Source organism: Ovis canadensis, chromosome 8 (assembly GCF_042477335.2).
Source record: "Ovis canadensis isolate MfBH-ARS-UI-01 breed Bighorn chromosome 8, ARS-UI_OviCan_v2, whole genome shotgun sequence".
Classification (NCBI taxonomy): Eukaryota; Metazoa; Chordata; class Mammalia; order Artiodactyla; family Bovidae; genus Ovis; species Ovis canadensis.
Window position 1 is genome coordinate 12,366,526 of NC_091252.1, and position 20,312 is coordinate 12,386,837.

The 20,312-nt window shown below is 40.5% G+C and overlaps 1 long non-coding RNA gene across 1 annotated transcript; it reads left to right on the plus strand.

Annotated features, from left to right (window-relative positions):
- The first annotated feature begins 32 nt into the window (after positions 1–32).
- Positions 33–12,614, plus strand: LOC138444706 (uncharacterized). The gene is made up of 4 exons (XR_011258549.1): positions 33–350; positions 998–1,180; positions 10,230–10,372; positions 10,954–12,614. It is a non-coding gene; the product is annotated as an uncharacterized lncRNA (long non-coding RNA).
- Positions 12,615–20,312: the final 7,698 nt, after the last annotated feature.

Below are 20,312 nucleotides of genomic sequence, written 5' to 3' on the forward strand. Positions count from 1 at the left end.
CTTGCGCCATAAGCGCGTCTTCCACTCGGCTCACGGAAGCTTCTGTTCGCACTCCGCTGCCCGCTCTTTTTGGTATCATGGCGACGGGTGTTTCAGGTGGTTGACGGATCCGCCCGGCCTGCACTGCTTCCGTCAGCCGAGGGGCGGATGGCTTCAAGCCAGCTAGGTGTTTCCTCTATTTCGAGGTCCTCTGTGAAGGGGAGCGCAGCATTGGAAAGGCCACACAAAGAGAGCCTGAGCCTCGTGGCATTGGCAGTATTTGCTTGAGTTACAAAACCACGACTTTGTCTACTTAAGGAAATAAACCTCCACTCAGAGTGCGAGGATAAATATTAAGTGGGATGTATATGGTTGGTGACCTTTTTGTTCTCAGGAATAAATCATGTGACTGGGTTTACCCTGTTATCATGCCTATAATTGCTCTGACTTGTTTTTCCACCATTAATGATCTCCAGGCTACTCTGTACCATCTATCCTATGTCCACGTTTATCTTTTGCATATTGATCTAAGTCTTAAAAAAATGAGATACAGTTGTTGTACAATATGAATCACAACTTTTAAAAGTTACACCCCATTCATAGTTATTAAAAAACATTGGCGATATTCCCAATGCTGTAAAATACACCTAATAATTGGTACATTTTAATCCCCTGCCCCCACCTTGCCCCTCCTCGCCCCTCCTCTTTTCCCTCTCCTCACTGGTAACTAGTTTGTTCTCTCCTTTCTTGTTATATTCACTAGTTTTACTTTTTCAGATCATACAAGTGATATTATACAGTATTTAAACTCTCAGTCTGACTTATTTAGCTTAGCGTAGTAACTTCCAAGTCTGTCCAAGTTGTTGCAGATGACAAATTTTCATTCATTTCTGTAGCTGTGTAGTATTCCGTTGCGTGGTGTGTGTGTGTGTGAGAATTAACTCTTTTCCATTTGTCTGTTGATGGACATTTAGTTTGCTTCCATGCATGCTAATCTCTTGTGTCCCGTTCTTTGCAGTCTTATGGACTGTAGCCACCAGGCTCCTCTGTCCATGGGATTCTCCAGGCAAGAATACTGGAGTGGATTGCCCTGCCCTTCTCCAGAGGCTCTTCCTGACCCAGGGATCAAACCGGTATCTCTTAACATCTGCTGCACCGGCAAGAGGATTCCTTCTTACCACTAGCGCCACCTGAAATGCTGGTATGCAATTGGGGTGCATATAGCTTTTCAAATTACTGTTTTCATTTGGGAAAGATAAATACTCAGGAGTGGAATTACTGGGTCATATGGTAGTTATACTTTTAATTTTTTGAGAACCGTCCATACTTTTTCCAACAGTGGATGCACCAATTTACATTCCTACTGAGTGCACAAGAGTTCCCTTTTCTCCACATCCTCACCAACATTTATTATTTGTGGTATTGATGAAAACCATTCTGACAGGTGACTTCTCAGGTAGCTCAGCTGGTAAAAAAATCCACCTGTAATGCAGGAGACCCCCAGTTCATTCCTGGGTTGGAGAAGGGATAGGCTACCCATTCCAGTATTCTTGGGCTTCCTTGTTGGCTCAGATGGTAAAGAATCCACCTGCAATGTTGGGGACCTGGGTTCGATCCCTGAGTTGGGAAGGTCCCCTGGAGGAGGGCTTGGAAACCCACTCCAGTATTCTTGCCTGGAAAATCCCCATGGACAAAGGAGCATGGCGGGCTACAATCCATCAGGTCGCAAAGAATCAGACACAACTGAGTGACTAAGCACTCTGTCAGGTATGACAGTGATATGATATCTCATTTGGTTTTGAGGTGATATCTCATTGTGGTTTTGATATGCATTTCTCTGATGATTTGTGATGTTGAACATCTTTTCATGTGCCAGTTGGCCATCTGTTTGTCTTTGGAAAAACATCTCTTCACATCTTTAATAAGTCTTTTATTAAAGACTTAACAATCCTAATAATCTATAGCTCTTATTTTACTTTTGATAATTAAAGAAACTTCAACAAAGAATGGCATTATTTATAAAATGAAATTTTGTGCAGACACTGAAGAACTACCAAGGATTTAATGGCCCATGGAAATACGTAACAAAAAGTGACTTAATCGTAATACTAAAGTAGTATAACTATATAGTATAAAAAGTAAATGGTAATAACTTCCACTGACTGGATGGAGAATGTTTTTCCTCTACTTCTTTGCAATCTTGTATTTTCCAAATTTTCTGCAGGAAGTATTTATTTGTAGAAAAGAATTTTTAAATTATATATAGCCCATGTTAAATTGACATCTTTGAAATCCAGAACAGAGAGTAAGTCACATCACTTTAAAAAAAAAAAGGTCCCCAAACTTTACTTTCTTTAAGGCTTTGTCTATAGATAGGCCTTCTGGAAGGTGAACTAAAGGAAGGGGAACTGAAAGATTGCTTGGGCCTCATAATTCACAATTATATGCATTTTCAAAAAATGACTACTAATTTCAGGGGATGATCCAATCTAATATTTATCTGGCAGATAACTCATTTGCTCGTATAGCAACATTTATCTCTCGAATAATTAGCATAGCACTGGTGACATAAATTGATCTATATGTTGTTTTGATCTATGTAAATGTCCTTTCAACCTCAGGCACACGTGGAAAAGATTCAGCTATCAAAGCTAATGGAGAAATGTTTTGCTAAGTTCTGTTGGCTTGTGTGTGTTAGTTGCTAAGTCATGTCCAGTTGTATGCGACCCCATGGGGTGTAACCCACCAGGCTTCTCTGTCCATGGGATTTTCCAGACAAGAATCCTGGAGTAGGTTGCCATTTCTTTCTCCAGGGTCTGTTGGCTTGTAAATATATATAAACAACGTTGGACATAATGCAAAAATACAAAACATAAGGCAAGTTTTTTTCCTCCCCATTTCTGGTTGCATCATTATACCCACTAAAAATGTGATAGTTCCTTAAGTCAGAGATCCCCAAACCCTGGTCTGCAGACTGATACCAGTCCATGGCCTATTAGGAACCCAGGCCACACAGCAAGAGGTGAGCGACAGGCAAGTGAAGCTTCATCTGCTACTCCCCATTGCCCACATTACCTCTGGCTCTGTCCCTGAAAAAATTATCTTCCACGAAACCCATCTCTGTTGCCAAAAAGATTGGGGACCACTACTTTAACTGGGTTGGTATTCCAGCGTTTTCTGAGACTGGTCAAGTAATTTGCTTTCAGGGTTTTTTTTCTGCTGCTGTTGTTATTCTAGTGATCTGAGTGATCATGATATATTTTTTCTGATATACTGGGTTTTTTTTTTAGTTTTTGTTTGTAGAAAAGATTAACTTCTTGTTTCTTCTTTTCTAATTAAAAAGTCCGTTTTCACTGAAATATAGACCTGTGTGCCTGGGTCCCTTGTTTTTAGCTGGGTCCCTTGTGATTAGCCAGGCCCCTTGTGATTTTAGCACCCCCTAACATTTAGCAACTGGACTAAAATAAATTCTGATTAGGCCTTGTTTGCAGAAAGGCAATGGCAACCCACTCCAGTACTCTTGCCTGAAGAATCCCATGGACGGAGGAGCCTGGTGAACTACCATCCATGGGGTCGCAAAGAGTCGGGCACAACTGAGCGACTTCACTTTCACTTTTCACTTTCATGCACTGGAGAAGGAAATGGCAACCCACTCCAGTATTCTTGCCTGGAGAATCCCAGGGACGGAGGAGCCTGGTGGGCTGCCATGTATGGAGTCGTACAGAGTCGGACACGACTGAAGCAACTTAGCAGCAGCAGGCTTTGTTTGCTCACACATGTTGGCTCCTTGCTCCCTGCCCAGCACTCCTTGTTTTCACGATCTTAACTTTTAGCTGCTGAAATGCTATTTCTTGGTCAGGCAGGAGGAGATAACACCAGGGTCACAAGGAGAATTTATGAGTTTGTATTGCAGAAGAAATGGATGACTTTAAGGATAAGATATGATCAGTTGCTGGCACCCAGAAGTCTGGTTGTACCAGTGGTTTTCTGAGACTGAAGAAACATAGATTTCCTCTCTCAGTTCCCTAAAACTCCCTCTCTCTTGCTTCCTAATCATGTAAAATTCCCCAACTTAGCTTCTTTGTTATGGGGAAGCTAAGCAATCTTGCTTCTATTGTTCTCACTTTGGCCAAATCTAATAAACCTTTCTCCATGCACGCTGGTGTCTCAGTACTTGGTTTGGGCTGCACGTTGGACACCCAAGCTTGAATCTGAGAGGTTTGCCAACACTTGTATAACTGAAAGCTTTCTTACATTTTTAATCTAAAACTTACCTTTTCAGATGAGGTCCAAATGGTTGAAATGACTTCTCCAGACTCCTTGATATCGTTCCAGTTCCTTTTCCTCTACTATGCTCTGCCATCATAGTAGCTTTACCCACCTAGCTTTTTATTCAGCACAACATCATTATCTGTGAGTGTGTTGTAGATATGTAAGGTTGCCAATGTTAATCTGTAAAAGAGCTCTATTTAATTGGCTTAAAGGAAATTAAGCACTTACATAAATACTCAGAAATATTTAAAAAACTAACCCAAATGAACTTCAGGGTCATGAGATCTAAGATTAATGGTTAATGAATGAAATTAAGTTGTTGGCTTAATTAATATAGACATGTCTTTAGAGTTATTAACATTAAGTATAATGCTTTTATTATTTCTGTTGTTGTTCAGTTACTAAGTCATGTCTGATTTTTTGCGACCCCTTGGACCACAGCATGCCGCACCTCCCTGTCCTTCACTGTCTCCCAGAGTTTGCTCAAGCTCATGTCCATTGAGTCAGTGATGCCATCCAACCATCTCATTCTCTGTTGTCCCCTTCTCCTCCTGCCTTCAATCTTTCCCAGTATCAGAGTCTTTTCTAAAGAGTCGGCTCTTCACATCAGGTGGCCAAAGTGCTGGAGCTTCAGCATCAGTCCTTGCAATGAATATTCAGGATTGATTTCCTTTAGGATTGACTGGCTTAATCTCTTTGATGTCCAAGGGACTCAAGAGTCTTCTCCAGCACCACAGTTTGAAAGCATTGGTGCTTCAGCTCTCAGCCTTCTTTCTGGTCCAGCTCTCACATCCATACATGATTACTGGAAAAACCATAGCTTTGACTAGATGGACATTTGTCAGCAAGGTGCTGTCTGCTTTTTAATATGCTGTCGAGGTTTATCATATCTTTTCCTCCAAAGAGCAAGCCTCTTTTCATTTCATGGTTGCAGTCACCATCCACAGTGATTTTGTTTTGGAGCCCAAGAAAATAGTCTGTGACTATTTCCACTGTTTCCCCATCTATTTGCCATGAAGTGATGGGACCGGATTCCATGATCTTAGTTTTTTGAATGTTGAGTTTTAAGTCAGCTTTTCCACTCTCTTCTTTCACCTTCATCAAGAGGCTCTTTAGTTTCTCTTCACTTTCTACCATTAGGTTGGTGCCATCTGCATATCTGAGGGTGTTGATATTTCCCCCAGCAATCTTGATTCTAGCTTGTGATTCATCTAGCCTGGCATTTCACATGATTTACTCTGCATATAAATTAAATAAGCCGGGTGACAATATACAGCTATGTATTCCTTTCCCAATTTTGATCCAGTCCATTATTTCATGGCAGGTTCTAACTCTTGCTTCTTGACCTGCCTATAGATTTCTCAGGAGGCAGATAAAGTGGTCTGGTATTCCCATCTCTTTAAGAATTTTCCAGTTTGTTGTGATCCACACAAAGGCTTTACCATAGTGAAGCAGAAGTAGATGTTTTTCTGAAATTTTCTTGCTTTTTCTATGATCCAACAGATATTGGCAATTTGAGCTCTGGTTCCTCTGCCTTTTCTAAATCCAGCCTGTACATCTGGAAGTTCTACTAGAAGTTAAATAAGATTTTATTATTCCTGTTATAAAATTTTCCAGCAAGAAAAATAACTTGATGTGATGAAAGTATTAAATAAATTAAATGTAAATGAGATAACAGATTGATAACAGATTGTAACATTTACTTACCTTTTAAGTAATGTGTTATAACTTTCTATATTAGCTTTTGAATTTTTTTCAATATAAATTTATTTATTTTAATTGGAAGCTAATTACTTTACAATATTGTATTGGTTTTGCCATACATCAACATGAATCTGCCACGGGTGTACACGTGTTCCCTATCCTGAGCCTCCTTCCCTCCTCCCTCCCCATACCATCCCTCTGGGTCATCCCAGTGCACCAGCCGCAAGCATCCTGTATTATGCATCAAACCTTGACTGTCGATTCATTTCATATATGATATTATACATGTTTCAATGCCATTCTCCCAAATCATCCCACCCTCCCCCTCTCCCACAGAGTCCAAAGACTGTTCTATACATCTGTGTCTCTTTTGCTGTCTCACATATAGGGTTATCGTTACCATCTTTCTAAATTCCATATATATGCGTTAGTATACTGTATGGGTGTTTTCCTTTCTGGCTTACTTCACTCTGTATAATAGGCTCCAGTTTCATCCACCTCATTAGAACTGATTCAAATGTATTCTTTTTAATGGCTGAGTAATACTCCATTGTGTATATGTACCACAGCTTTCTTATCCATTCATCTGCTGATGGACATCTAGGTTGTTTCCGTGTCCTGGCTATTATAAACAGTGCTGCGATGAACACTGGGGTACATGTGTATCTTTCTATTCTGGTTTCCTTGGTGTGTATGCCCAGTAGTGGGATTGCTGGGTCATAAGGCAGTCCTATTTCCAGTTTTTTAAGGAATCTCCACACTGTCTTCCATAGTGCCTGTACTAGTTTGCATTCCCACCAACAGTGTAAGAGGGTTCCCTTTTCTCCACACCCTCTCCAGCATTTATTGCTTGTAGACTTTTGTAACTTATTGTTACTTTGGTTAAGAAAATCAGCATTGTCCCACAATGACCTATGATCTTATTGACTAAGTGTTTTGAAATCTTTTGATATTTTTGACAAACTTCTCAAAGATCAGATTCTAATTGAAGTTTCATAGACCTTTGTGACTTTCTAAAGGGCCCCTGGAATACCTCAAAAGATTTTTTTTCTCAATAAGATTTGGTCTGATTTGGTGTGTTAAATTACATGGAAAGTGTTGTCCAATGAGTGCTAATAACCTTCGTATGCTGTATTAGGTAAACATCATGATATGAATGTTCTAGAGATTGTGTGAAATTCGTAAAAGTTGATTGTGTCCTAGTAAAATGTTAGCAGTAATAATTCTACTATTATCCTAATATGTCTTTTGCCACAGCAATAACCAACTTTGTCGATTACATTGTAATCAGCTTTCTAACCTTGCCAAGTCTTTTGTCATTTATAGTTATTATTTTACTGATGTTTTTGCAAAAAAAAAAAAACACAAATACTTGATCTTCAAGAAGATTCATAGAAAGAACTTTATGACAAACACAAGCTTCTGATAACTTTTAGGTCATAGTGCTGAACTGGGTAAGAAATGAAAGAATTCTAATGGAAAAACCTGATGGCTTCATAAAACTGTTAACAGAATATTAAGATCAAGAATTAGTCACATAGGACTGAGGGAAATGATGAATATGGTTATAATATTTTTGTGTTTTTTTTCTGAAATATTACTGATTTTTAATCATTCCCTTGAGTTATTTATGACTTACAACAATTTGGTAAATTATGCATTTATAAATAGAAGTGTAACAGTTATCTTTTCTCTCTAGCTGTTCTCTCCAGAAATTGAAAACTCATAGGTTCCCAGCAGCTTTATCAGGTGAATAAGAAAGGCCACTTCCTGGGAGGTGCAGGAATTGCAAGATATCTTGAGGACCTTAAGAAGACAGTCTAGCTATTGCAGGCAGAATGTGATGGCAAGCCCTTGACATGATTTTCCCAGCCTTGATGCCTCTTAAAAGTTTACTTTGAGATTCCTTATAAAAATTTCCAGCTTAGCCAACTTAAAGAGCCTGTGTAATTGCAACTCCTGTTTCTGACACCCAACTTCAACTTAGACCAACACTACCAGACCAGGACAAAATGATGACGTCATCTGAACTAGAGAGCTGACCCAAGTTACTGGACCAGGACTATGTACTAATTACTTTGATAATTGTTCATATCTTACTTATGAACAAAATGTATTTATTCCTTGGGCTCACTCATTTGCAAATTGCAAAAATCAATCCAGTTGGTGGACGTGTGGCCAATTACCTGCATTCAGTATTCCTAGGTTACCTTGGTAGATTTCTCCTCTCCAAGGTTCTAGTTGAATGGCCATTAGACATTTTAGCTTAGAAGAAAGAAGCTCTAGTACCAGGCAAGCTACCATTACTGCCAGTATTACTAAGTGAGATCTTCTTACTTGGCCAATTTAACCTGCTTTGAACCTGGCCATAAATATTCCTTTTCACCGGATGTTAAATATTGGGTAGTTCCTAAAAGGACCAGTAGATTTGTGGAACAAGTTTATGGCCTTGGCTCTCCCCAGGTTGGTTAGGAAGATGCAGAGTTGGTTTCTTTTGGGGCCAAGGTCCCCTATGTGTAGCCTTGGAAACAGTGCTTGTCAATCTGCCTTTGACATTTGCATGCTGATTTTCTGTCAGTTTTCCAATGGTATGCTCATTTGGCCAGTATATTCATTCCTTCACTTGGAATGGAAGATATCATTAATCACATAGTGGCTTTAACATTTACTGAGCACACTTTGAATGATAGTCATCAAGCCAACAGTTTGCCCACTTCTGAAGTCTTTATGATGAGAAAAATGGTCTTACAAAATGGGGGAACTGATGATATAATGCATAATGCATGTTGGATTTTTATACTTGCTGTGTCTTCTGGTGTAACTCATGACACATATGAAGAATCAAATTTCTGTTCTGAATGATCCTTTTCCCAGTTTAGTGGAAATATGAGGAAATGGTTTGGAATGGCTACCTACTCCAGTATTTTTGCTTAGAGAATTCCATGGACAGAGGAGCCTGTTGGGCTACAGTCCATGGGGCTGCAAAGAGTTGGACACAACTGAGCAACTAACACACACACACACACACACACATACACACATACACACACGAGGATCTTGGCTTAAACCTTTGTTTAATGACATTGTTACTCCAATTGACAATTTTGATTATAGTTGGTGTGACTTATAAAGTGATAGTTTCTTGCCTTTTGCACTGTTTATCACCTACTCCTATTAAAATAATGATACCTAAAAGCTTGAAACTGCTGATCACATCCATAGTTCACAAAAAATTAATGAACATGAAAAATGCACATGTGAGTTAACACTGACATAAGTCCTATTGGACAACTTGGAATTTACCACTAGTCCATCCCAGACATCTCACTAGTATAACACCCTAAAAGGAAAGAAAGAACCAAGCTATAAAAATGCAACATGAAGGGACATGATAGAGCCTGATAGAGCCTATAGACTTGAATGTATTCCTCTCTTCTCAAAGTGAAAGTGAAAGTGAAGTCACCCAGTCATGTCTGACTTTGTGACCTCATGGACTGTAGCCTACCAGGCTCCTCAGTCCGTGGAATTTTCCAGGCAAGATTGTTGCCTGGAAGGTAAACAACGATCCTGGCATTGAGGGACCAAATGTTTGCTCACCTAATGCTTTCCATTAAAGGACTAATGATATAAGAGGGGGAATTGATGAAATAAAGTCATATTTCATGACAAGACAAAAATCTGAACATAAAAATTTTCCTCTGCTTACTTGAGCCTCTTCCTTCCCCTTTAGTGTGTATTGTGAATCTGCATTAGCCATACCTCCTCAGAAGTAAACCTTTCCTCTTATTCTTGTAAAGGGTCAGGATGATCCACTAATCATTTTGTACATGCAGATATGGATTGTATAAACTGTCAATGCATCATTTAAAATGTAACCCTTTGTCTCAAAAACATATATCACTGTGCTTTGCTTATGAACCAAATGTATTTATTGTGACCAGCTATAAGGAAACCCTTCCCCTTAAGCTAATTGTGAAGTGAAGTGAAGTCACTCAGTCATGTCTGACTCTTTGCAACCCCAGGACCCCTACCGGGCTCCTCCATCCATGGGATTTTCCAGGCTGGAAGAGTACTAGAGTGGGTTCCCATTTCCTTCTCCAGAGGATCTTCCCGACCTAGGGATCAAACCCAGGCCTCCCGCATTGTAGGCAGACGCTTTACTGTCTGACCCACAAGGGAAGCTAAGCTAATTATAGCTTACAGCAATTTGATAAATTATACCTTTGTAAATGAAACTATAACATTTATCTTTCCTTTCTCCCTGTTCTCTCCAGAAGTTGGAAACTCTTAGGTTCCCAGCAACCTCATCAGATGAATAAGAAAGGCTGGCAGATGCAGGAATCTCAAGATTTGTTGAGGACTTCCCGGCCCATGCAGCCACAGCATCCCTTTTTGGGCTTCCGTGGTGGCTCAGATGGTAAAGCGTCTGCCTGCAATGCAGGAGACTCAGGTTCAATCCCTGGGTTGGGAAGATCCCCTGGAGAAGGAAATGGCAACCCACTCCAGTACTCTTGCCTGGGAAATTCCGCGGACTAAGGAGCCTGGTAGGCTACAGTCCATGAGGTCACAAAGAGTTGGACATGACTGGGTGACTTCACTTTCACTTTCACTTTGAGAAGAGAGGAATACATTCAAGTCTATAGCTATCGCAGAATCTCACGGCAAGCCCTTGACATGCTTTCCCAGCCTTGATGTCTTTGAAAGTTTAATTTGAGATTCCTTCTAAAAATTTCCAGGATAGCCAACTTAAAAGAACCTGTATGATCAATTGTTGGCTGTTGCTATTTAGTCGCTAAGTCCCGTCCAACTCTTTTGTGACCCTGTGGACTGGAGCCCGCCAGGCTCCTCTGTCCATGGGATTTTCCAGGTGAGACTACTGGAGTGGGTTGGAGTTTACCATTCTAACAGAGCAATCCTCAGAGCTTTCTCAAAGACTGTCCGCTGGGTTATAATCCTCAGGCTAGCTCAAATAAAATTTTCCATTTTTTTTTTTCTTAGATTGACTACAGTTAAGTCCCCTACCTACAAACTTTCAAGTTTTGAAGTTTTAAATATGCAAACATGCTTTCACATGTCCAATCACGTCACGTGTCTGGTGTACACTGCCACGTGCGTGCATCCTCTACAAGTAGCTGTGCTTTCGTGTTCTTTAATGCACAGTACTGTATAGAGCACAGTAGCACAGTATCTTTATTTCAAGCTAGATTTGCAAGAGTATATCTTCATTGAACTTCTTACTGTGCGACACGAGGAGTTTACTAAGGAAGGCCTGATAGCATTGGAGGTCCAAAGAAAGAACAAAGGGAGACAAGAGGAAGAAGAAGTAACTAAAGAAATTTACAACACAAGAAATGGCAAGGGGATTTTCTCTATTTGTGAAGGCACTGATAATTTTATTTTTTAAATATTTTATTGGCTGTGCCGGGTCTTATTTGCAGCAAGCAGAATCTTCCATCTTTGTGTGTGTCTTTAGTTGCAGCATGTGAAATCTTAGTTGTAGCATGCAGGATCTAGTTCTTGGACAAGGGACCAAAGCCGGGCCCCTTGCATCGGGTGCAAAGTCTCAGCCATTGGACACCAGGGAGGTCCCAGAGGAGACACTGTTAGTTTTTGAGGCACAGGACCCAAACGTGGAATGGTACACAAAGATTGCAGTATGCAATCCAACGTCATCTATGTTGAGAAAAAAGATCTACTACCCAGACATCACTGGATCACTTTTTCTAAAGGATGGGCAGAGCTGAACCCAGTAAGGAACCAGAACCTGTGCCATCACTGTCAGGTGGGAGTGAAACTGCAGCTCGCCCTCCATCTCCTATTGCTGACCACCCTTCAGCTCTCTCATCTCCCATCCTTCTCCCTCCTCCAGTCAGTAACTCTTCTTGCCTGTTCACTCGATGCCAGCCCCTGTGTACAGCTGTCGTACTGTACTACTATACTTGTAAGGTACTGGACTGTAAGATTTAAAATGCTTTCTATTGCAAATAGAACTACCTTATGACCCAGCAATCCCACTGCTGGGCATACACACCGAGGAAACCAGAATTGAAAGAGACACATGTACCCCAATGTTCATCGCAGCACTGTTTATAATAGCCAGGACATGGAAACAACCTAGATGTCCATCAGCAGATGAATGGATAAGAAAGCTGTGGTACATATACACAATGGAGTATTACTCAGCTGTTAAAAAGAATACATTTGAATCAGTTCTGATGAGATGGATGAAACTGGAGCCGATTATACAGAGTGAAGTAAGCCAGAAAGAAAAACACCAATACAGTATACTAACACATATATATGGAATTTAGAAAGATGGCAATGACGACCCTGTATGCAAGACAGCAAAAAAGACACAGCTGTGTATAACGGACTTTTGGACTCAGAGGGAGAGGGAGAGGGTGGGATGATTTGGGAGAATGGCATTGTAACATGTATACTATCATGTAAGAATTGAATCGCCAGTCTATGTCCGACGCAGGATACAGCATGCTTGGGGCTGGTGCACGGTGATGACCCAGAGAGACGTTATGGGGAGGGAGGTGGGTGGGGGGTTCATGTTTGGGAACGCATGTACACCCATGGTGGATTCATGTCAATGTATGCCAAAACCAATACAGTATTGTAAATTAAAATAAAGGGAAAAAAATTTTTAAAAATGCTTTCTTTATTTTTGTGTTTGTTTTTTATGTATTATTTGTGAAAAGTATTATAAACCTATTATGGTACAGTACTATATTGCCACATGTGTTACTTAACTAATTAGTTAACCGAGGCTAACTTGGACGTTGATACAAATTGCACTTACGAATGCACTCTCAAAACGGGCCTCATTTGTATGTACGGGACTTACTGTATTGATTAATTTTTCATCAGGAATATGATCTGATTTCCTGTATTTATTGCAACAGAACTTGATCCAAACTATTTTTAAAGTTAATCTTTTTCTGATTTTTATGTAGGGTATTTACTAAACTTTCAGTTAGGCATTTAAGAAAATCCTTTTGTTCTCACAGTGAGATTGTCTAATTAGCCTGAGGTCATTGACTGTGATAAAGATTATGCAAATCCATGAATAACCGCAATCAGTAGTCAGAAAGACAAGTCAAACAAGATACTTTAATGGTTAATCTCATTAGAGGAAAGATAATGACACCAGAACTCCTGGTAGGAGGTCTAAGAACTTTGTTTGGGGAAGGAAATAAGGTTCCATTTCTCAATTCTACATCATTTCTCGGCCTTTTGGCTAAGATCAAGTGTAGTCTCATAATTCTACACACTCCTTAAATGAAAGAATACAATTCTAATGGAACCTCAGGCTCCATAACTTCCACTGTGTGGCTTGCTTAATTACTCAGTTGTGTCTGACTCTTTGTGACCCCATTAACTATATGGCCTGCCAGGCTCCTCTATTCATGGGGTTTTCCAGCAAGAATGCTGGAGTGGGTTGCCATTCCCTTCTCCAGGGGATCCTCCCAAAGCAGAGATTGAACCCAGGTCTCCTGCACTGAAGGCAGAGTCTCTACCATCTGAGCCACCAGGGGATCTTCCCTCCATTGTGTAGAACCTTGTCAGTTACTTCCCATGGTATGTATTTTTCCATCAGTTATCAATTATGGGTGCCATTAGTTATAGATAAGGTCTTCCTTTCAAATGCAACATTACAGTTTCTTGTTTGACAGTCAACTGACATATGTGTAACAGTGAAATTATTTTTTCAAAGGGGAAGGGCTATGAAGGAAAGAGACTTTACTTGCTCCATGAGAATCATTCAAGAGATGCAGGAAAGTAGAATCTTAAAAATATTAATCTCTTATAAATCACATGTTGGACAATTTTTAGACTTGAACTTACTTTGTGCCATTACTCCAAGTACTAAATTATTGGAAGTTTGGAGGGAATGGGTATTGCAGGCATTTCATCTTTGTTTTTTGTTTGTTTTTTGTTGAAACACTTGGGCCACTACTAGCTATTAAGTCACTCATTTTTTTAATGATTTTTTATTTATTAATTTATATGTGGCTGTGCTGCATGGCTTTTTGTCTCGTTGTGGTGGGCAGCCCCCTGCTCTCCAGTTTCAGTGTGCAGGCGTCTCATTGCAGTGGCCTCTCTCGTCGCAGAGCGTGGGCTCCTGGGCAGTGGGCTTCGGAAGCTGTGGCCCATTGGCTCAGCAGTTGTACCTCCCCGGCTCCAGAGCACAGGCTCGACAGTTGTGGTGCACGGGCTTCATTGCTCTGTGGCATGTGGGGTCTCCCCGGTTCAGGGATAGAACCCATGACTCCTGCATTGCCAGGTGGATTCTTGACCTCTGAGCCACCAGGGAAGCCCCATTTATTTCTTTAAAGTAACTTTAACATATACTTGAAGGATGACTTTCATAAGATGAACTTAAAAGTGAAAGTCAGTTTTTACTGAGCCTGCTTAGTCCCATTTTAGTAACTGGAACTGAATATTTAGGACAACAGACATCAGGCCCTCCTGGGATCTCTCCCTAACAAGCACACGGTAAGGAATGAGGTTCGGCACACTGTTCCATCACATCATTTTGATTGTCACCAAATCTCCTGGGATGAAAAAGCTGCACTCACTATCTCCAACACCCAGTACTCAGGGACCCAGTGCTCCCAGAATTCAGACCTCTCCTCCACTGAAACTGCCTTGCTAGCTAATTCCTACTCAAGCGTCAAGATTCAGGACAGTGGCCAGTTCAAGTCTTTGTCCCCTCAGACTGAACCAAGAACTGTTCTCTGAGCACGTGGCAATATGTGCATATCTCTATACTTGCACTTGCCATAGTAAGTGCAGAAAGTATCTTTTTATACCTGTCTTTCCTAGTAGGTATAAGCTTCTCAAGGTCAGAGATGTTTTTGTCAATTACTATATCTCCAATATCTGTCAAGGGAACTGGGACATAAAAGGAACTCAATAAACTTGTTGAATTAACTTGATCTACTTTGAATGAACTCACATTTGTGTGAGAAAGACAATTTACCAACAAATAATTGAAAAATAATGAGGCCACTGGCATATAAAATGTGTGGTCAGGGTCTTATAGGGGGTCTGAGGAGGTACCACACCGTATCCTCTTTATGATGTCAAAAACTAAACTGTGAGGAAATGGATCCTAAGGTCTGAGTGATATTGTGGTTCTCCACCCGGGAGAGAGGGCTTCCCTGATAGCTCAGTTGGTAAAGAATCCACCTGCATGCAGGAGACCCCAGTTCAATTCCTGGGTCGGGAAGATTCACTTGAGAAGCAATAGGCTACCCAGTCCAGCATTCTTGAGCTTCCCTTGTGGCTCAGCTGGTAAAGAATCTGCCTGCAATTCAGGAGACCTGGACTCAGTCCCTGGGTTGCAAAGATCCCCTGGAGAAGGGAAACGTTTCCCACTCCAGTATTCTGGCCTGGAGAATTCCGTGGACTGTATAGTCCATAGGGTCACAAAGACTTGGACATGACTGAATGACTTTCACTTCACCCAGAAGAGAATAGAACTAAAGATAAAGGGACATAGAGAAAGTTGAACCTTATACTAAACTTGTTATTAATGTTTTGCAAAACTGTATATATACCCTCAGTGATCATGGTCCTTTTCTCAAGCAAGATCTTAGCAGGTCACAATTTCCCTATGAACAGAGTTGTCTGGTACCCTCCTCTTCTGGGAGATGCTTGGTTTGTTAGCTTATAGAGTCCCCTTGTCTCACTGACTACTTGCACCAATGCTCTATGTGGGAACCAGTGCTTACCTCTTTTGTGGTTCAAAAATGGCTGAGTACATCTCTTGTGTTTTAGTAGCCTAGACCATCTGGTGATCTGATAAAATGAGGGCATTTTTGTCCTTGCAGAGTGAATCAATGAGTGTTGAGACTCCTGTTTCATCCAGATATTCTGCCTCTGAAAACTTCAGTGGGTACAGTGGCTTCTGCAAGGGAAGAATCACCAGGCAAGTCAATTTGGTGAGGAAGATCTAGCCCAGAACACACTGCTGAAGGAGCAGTCCTTTGGGATTAGGAGTCAATTACCAAGTGCCTACAAAGCACCCTGCTATTCTGACTATGCACATGCCTTCCTCTCAAGGAGGAGAGACAAATGGGAGTGAGAGTCCATCAGAAAACCCCCAACTGACTATGTATGTGCTTATGGTCATGGAAAACCATGAGGCAAGGCAGCTGGGAGAAGGAATTATATTGCCCTTTGCAAACATTTATTCAGTATCTTGTATTCACTCTAAGGAACATGCAAGTCCTGCCCTTGAGAAACTTACAGTCAAACTAGAGAGACAGCATTGTGTCCTAGTGCTAGTCAACATAAGGCAGAAAGAGAAAAAAAGGACTCCTGAAGAGAAAGAAAAAGAAAGACTTTATTCTTAGAGATGCTTATCTCTGAAAAAGAGATGCTAGAAATACTGCCAGGCAAAATGAAGGAACTGATTATCTTTTTTTTAAAAATTGGGAACTAAAAAAAAAAAAAAAAAAAAAATTGGGAACTGCAGAGAACTGGGTTCCTACTGTTTTCTGTGGATCAGGCTGTGATCAGGCTGTGCCAGGAAACTTGCAGTCAGTAGGGTTGCCCCAGCTGATTGACATCTTTCAAAGGTCAGGAAGATCCCCTGGAGAAGGAAAAGGCAATCCACTCCAGTCTTCTTGCCTGGAGAATCCCATGGACGGAGGATCCTGACAGGCTACAGTCCAGGGTCACTCAGACATGACTTAGTAACTAAGCAGCAACAATAGGTTCCTTGGGATTCACTGAATACAAATTATAAATGTGGAGTTTAATGACATTCAAGGAAAATAAAAGAAGGAAAGAAATCTTAAAAATTAGGGCAGAAATAAATGCAAAAGAAACAAAAGAGACCATAGCAAAAATCAACAAAGCCAAAAGCTGGTTCTTTGAAAGGATAAATAAAATTGACAAACCATTAGCCAGACTCATCAAGAAACAAAGGGAGAAAAATCAAATCAATAAAATTAGAAATGAAAATGGAGAGATCACAACAGACAACACAGAAATACAAAGGATCATAAGAGACTACTATCAGCAATTATATGCCAATAAAATGGACAACGTGGAAGAAATGGACAAATTCTTAGAAAAGTACAATATTCCAAAACTGAACCAGGAAGAAATAGAAAATCTTAACAGACCCATCACAAGCATGGAAATTGAAACTGTAATCAGAAATCTTTCAGCAAACAAATGCCCAGGTCCAGACAGCTTCACAGCTGAATTGTACCAAAAATTTTGAGAAGAGCTAACACCAATCCTACTCAAACTCTTCCAGAAAATTGCAGAGGAAGGCAAACTTCCAAATTCATTCTACGAGGCCACCATCACTCTAATACCAAAACCTGACAAAGATGCCACAAAAGAAGAAAACTACAGGCCCATATCACTGATGAACACAGATGCAAAAATCCTTAACAAAATTCTAGCAATCAGAATCCAACAACACGTTAAAAAGATCATACACCATGATCAAGTGGGCTTTATCCCAGGGATGCAAGGATTCTTCAATATCTGCAAATCAATCAATGTAATTTGCCACACTAACAAATTGAAAAATAAAAGCCATATGATTATCTCAATAGATGCAGAGGAATCCTCTGACAAAATTCAACATCCATTTATGATAAAAACTCTCCAAAAAGCAGGAATGGAAGGAACATACCTCAACATAATAAAATCTATATATGACAAACCCACAGCAAACATCCTCAATGGTGAAAAATTGAAAGCATTTCCCCTAAAGTCAGGAACAAGACAAGGGTGCCCACTTTCACCACTACTGTTTAACATAGTTCTGGAAGTTTTGGCCACAGCAGTCAGAGCAGAAAAAGAAATAAAAGGAATCCAAATTGGAAAAGAAGAAGTAAAACTCTCACTGTTTGCAGATGACGTGATCCTCTACATGGAAAACCCTAAAGACTCCACCAGAAAATTACTAGAGCCAATCAATGAATATAGTAAAGTTGCAGGATATAAAATCAACACACAGAAATCCCTTGCATTCCTATACACTAATAATGAGAAAGTAGAAAAAGAAATTAAGGAAACAATTCCATTCACCATTGCAACGAAAAGAATAATACTTAGGAATATATCTACCTAAAGAAACTAAAGACCTATATATAGAAAACTGTAAAACACTGGTGAAAAAAATCAAAGAGGACACTAATAGATGGAGAAATAAACCATGGCATGGATTGGAAGAATCAATATAGTGAAAATGACTATACTACCCAAAGCAATCTACAGATTCAGTGCAATCCCTATCAAGCTACCAGCGGTATTTTTCACAGAGCTAGAACAAATAATTTCACAATTTGTATGGAAATACAAAACACCTTGAATAGCCAAAGCAATCTTGAGAAAGAAGAATGGAACTGGAGGAATCAACTGGCCTGACTTCAGGCTCTACTACAAAGCCACAGTCATCAAGACAGTATGGTACTGGCACAAAGACAGAAATATAGCTCAATGGAACAAAATAGAAAGCCCAGAGATAAATCCACACACCTATGGACACCTTATCTTTGACAAAGGAGGCAAGAATATACAATGGATTAAAGACACTCTCTTTAACAAGTGGTGCTGGGAAAACTGGTCAACCACTTGTAAAAGAATGAAACTAGAACACTTTCTAACACCATATACAAAAATAAATTCAAAATGGATTAAAGATCTAAATGTAAGACCAGAAACTATAAAACTCGTAGAGGAGAACATAGGCAAAACACTCTCAGACATAAATCACAGCAGGATCCTCTATGACCGACCTCCCAGCATACTGGAAATAAAAGCAAAAATAAACAAATGGGTTCAGTTCAGTTCAGTCGCTCAGTCGTGTCCAACTCTTTGCGACCCCATGAATCGCAGCACGCCAGGCATCCCTGTTCATCACCATCTCCTGGAGTTCACTCAGACTCACGTCCATCGAGTCCGTGATGCCATCCAGCCATCTCATCCTCTGTCGTCTCCTTCTCCTCCTGCCCCCAATCCCTCCCAGCATCAGAGTCTTTTTCAATGAGTCAGCTCTTTGCATGAGGTGGCCAAAGTACTGGAGTTTCAGCTTTAGCATCATTCCTTCCAAAGAAATCCCAGGGTTGATCTCCTTCAGAATGGACTAGTTGGATCTCCTTGCAGTCCAAGGGACTCTCAAGAGTCTTCTCCAAAACCACAGTTCAAACGCATCACTTCTTCAGCACTCAGCCTTCTTCACAGTCCAACTCTCACATCCATGCATGACCACAGGAAAAACCAAAGCCTTGACTAGACGGACCTTAGTCGGCAAGGTAATGTCTCTGCTCTTGAATATGCTATCTAGGTTGGTCATAACTTTTCTTCCAAGGAGTAAGCGTCTTTTAATTTCATGGCTGCAGTCACCATCTGCAGTGATTTTGGAGCCCAAAAATATAAAGTCTGACACCATTTCCACTGTTTCCCCATCTATTTCCCATGAAGTGATGGGACCGGATGCCATGATCTTCATTTTCTGAATGTTGAGCTTTAAGCCAACTTTTTCACTCTCCTCTTTCACTTTCATCAAGAGGCTTTTTAGCTTCTCTTCACTTTCTGCCATAAGGGTGGTGTCATCTGCATATCTGAGGTTATTGATATTTCTCCCAGAAATCTTGATTCCAGCTTGTGTTTCTTCCAGTCCAGAATTTCTCATGATGTACTCTGCATATAAGTTAAATAAGCAGGGTAACAATATACAGCCTTGACGTAGTCCTTTTCCTATTTGGAACCAGTCTGTTGTTCCATGTCCAGTTCTAACTGTTGCTTCCTGACCTGCATACAGATTTCTCAAGAGGCAGGTCAGGAGGTCTGGTATTCCCATCTCTTTCAGAATTTTCCACAGTTTCTTGTGATCCACACAGTCAAAGGCTTTGGCATAGTCAATAAAACAGAAATAGATGTTTTTCTGGAACTCTCTTGCTTTTTCCATGATCCAGCGGATGCTGTCAATTTGATCTCTGGTTCCTCTGCCTTTTCTAAAACTAGCTTGAACGTCAGGGAGTTCAAGGTTCATGTATTGCTGAAGCCTGGCTTGGAGAATTTTGAGCATTACTTTACTAGCATGTGAGTGAGTGTGGTAGTTTGAGCATTCTTTGGCATTGCCTTTCTTTGGGATTGGAATGAAAACTGAGCTTTTCCAGTCCTGTGGCCACTGCTGAGTTTTCCAAATTTGCTGGCATATTGAGTGCAGCACTTTCACAGCATCATCTTTCAGGATTAGAAACAGCTCAATTGGAATTCCATCACCTCCACTGGCTTTGTTCATAGTGATGCTTTCTAAGGCCCACTTGACTTCACATTCCAAGATGTCTGGTTCTAGATTAGTGTTCGCATCA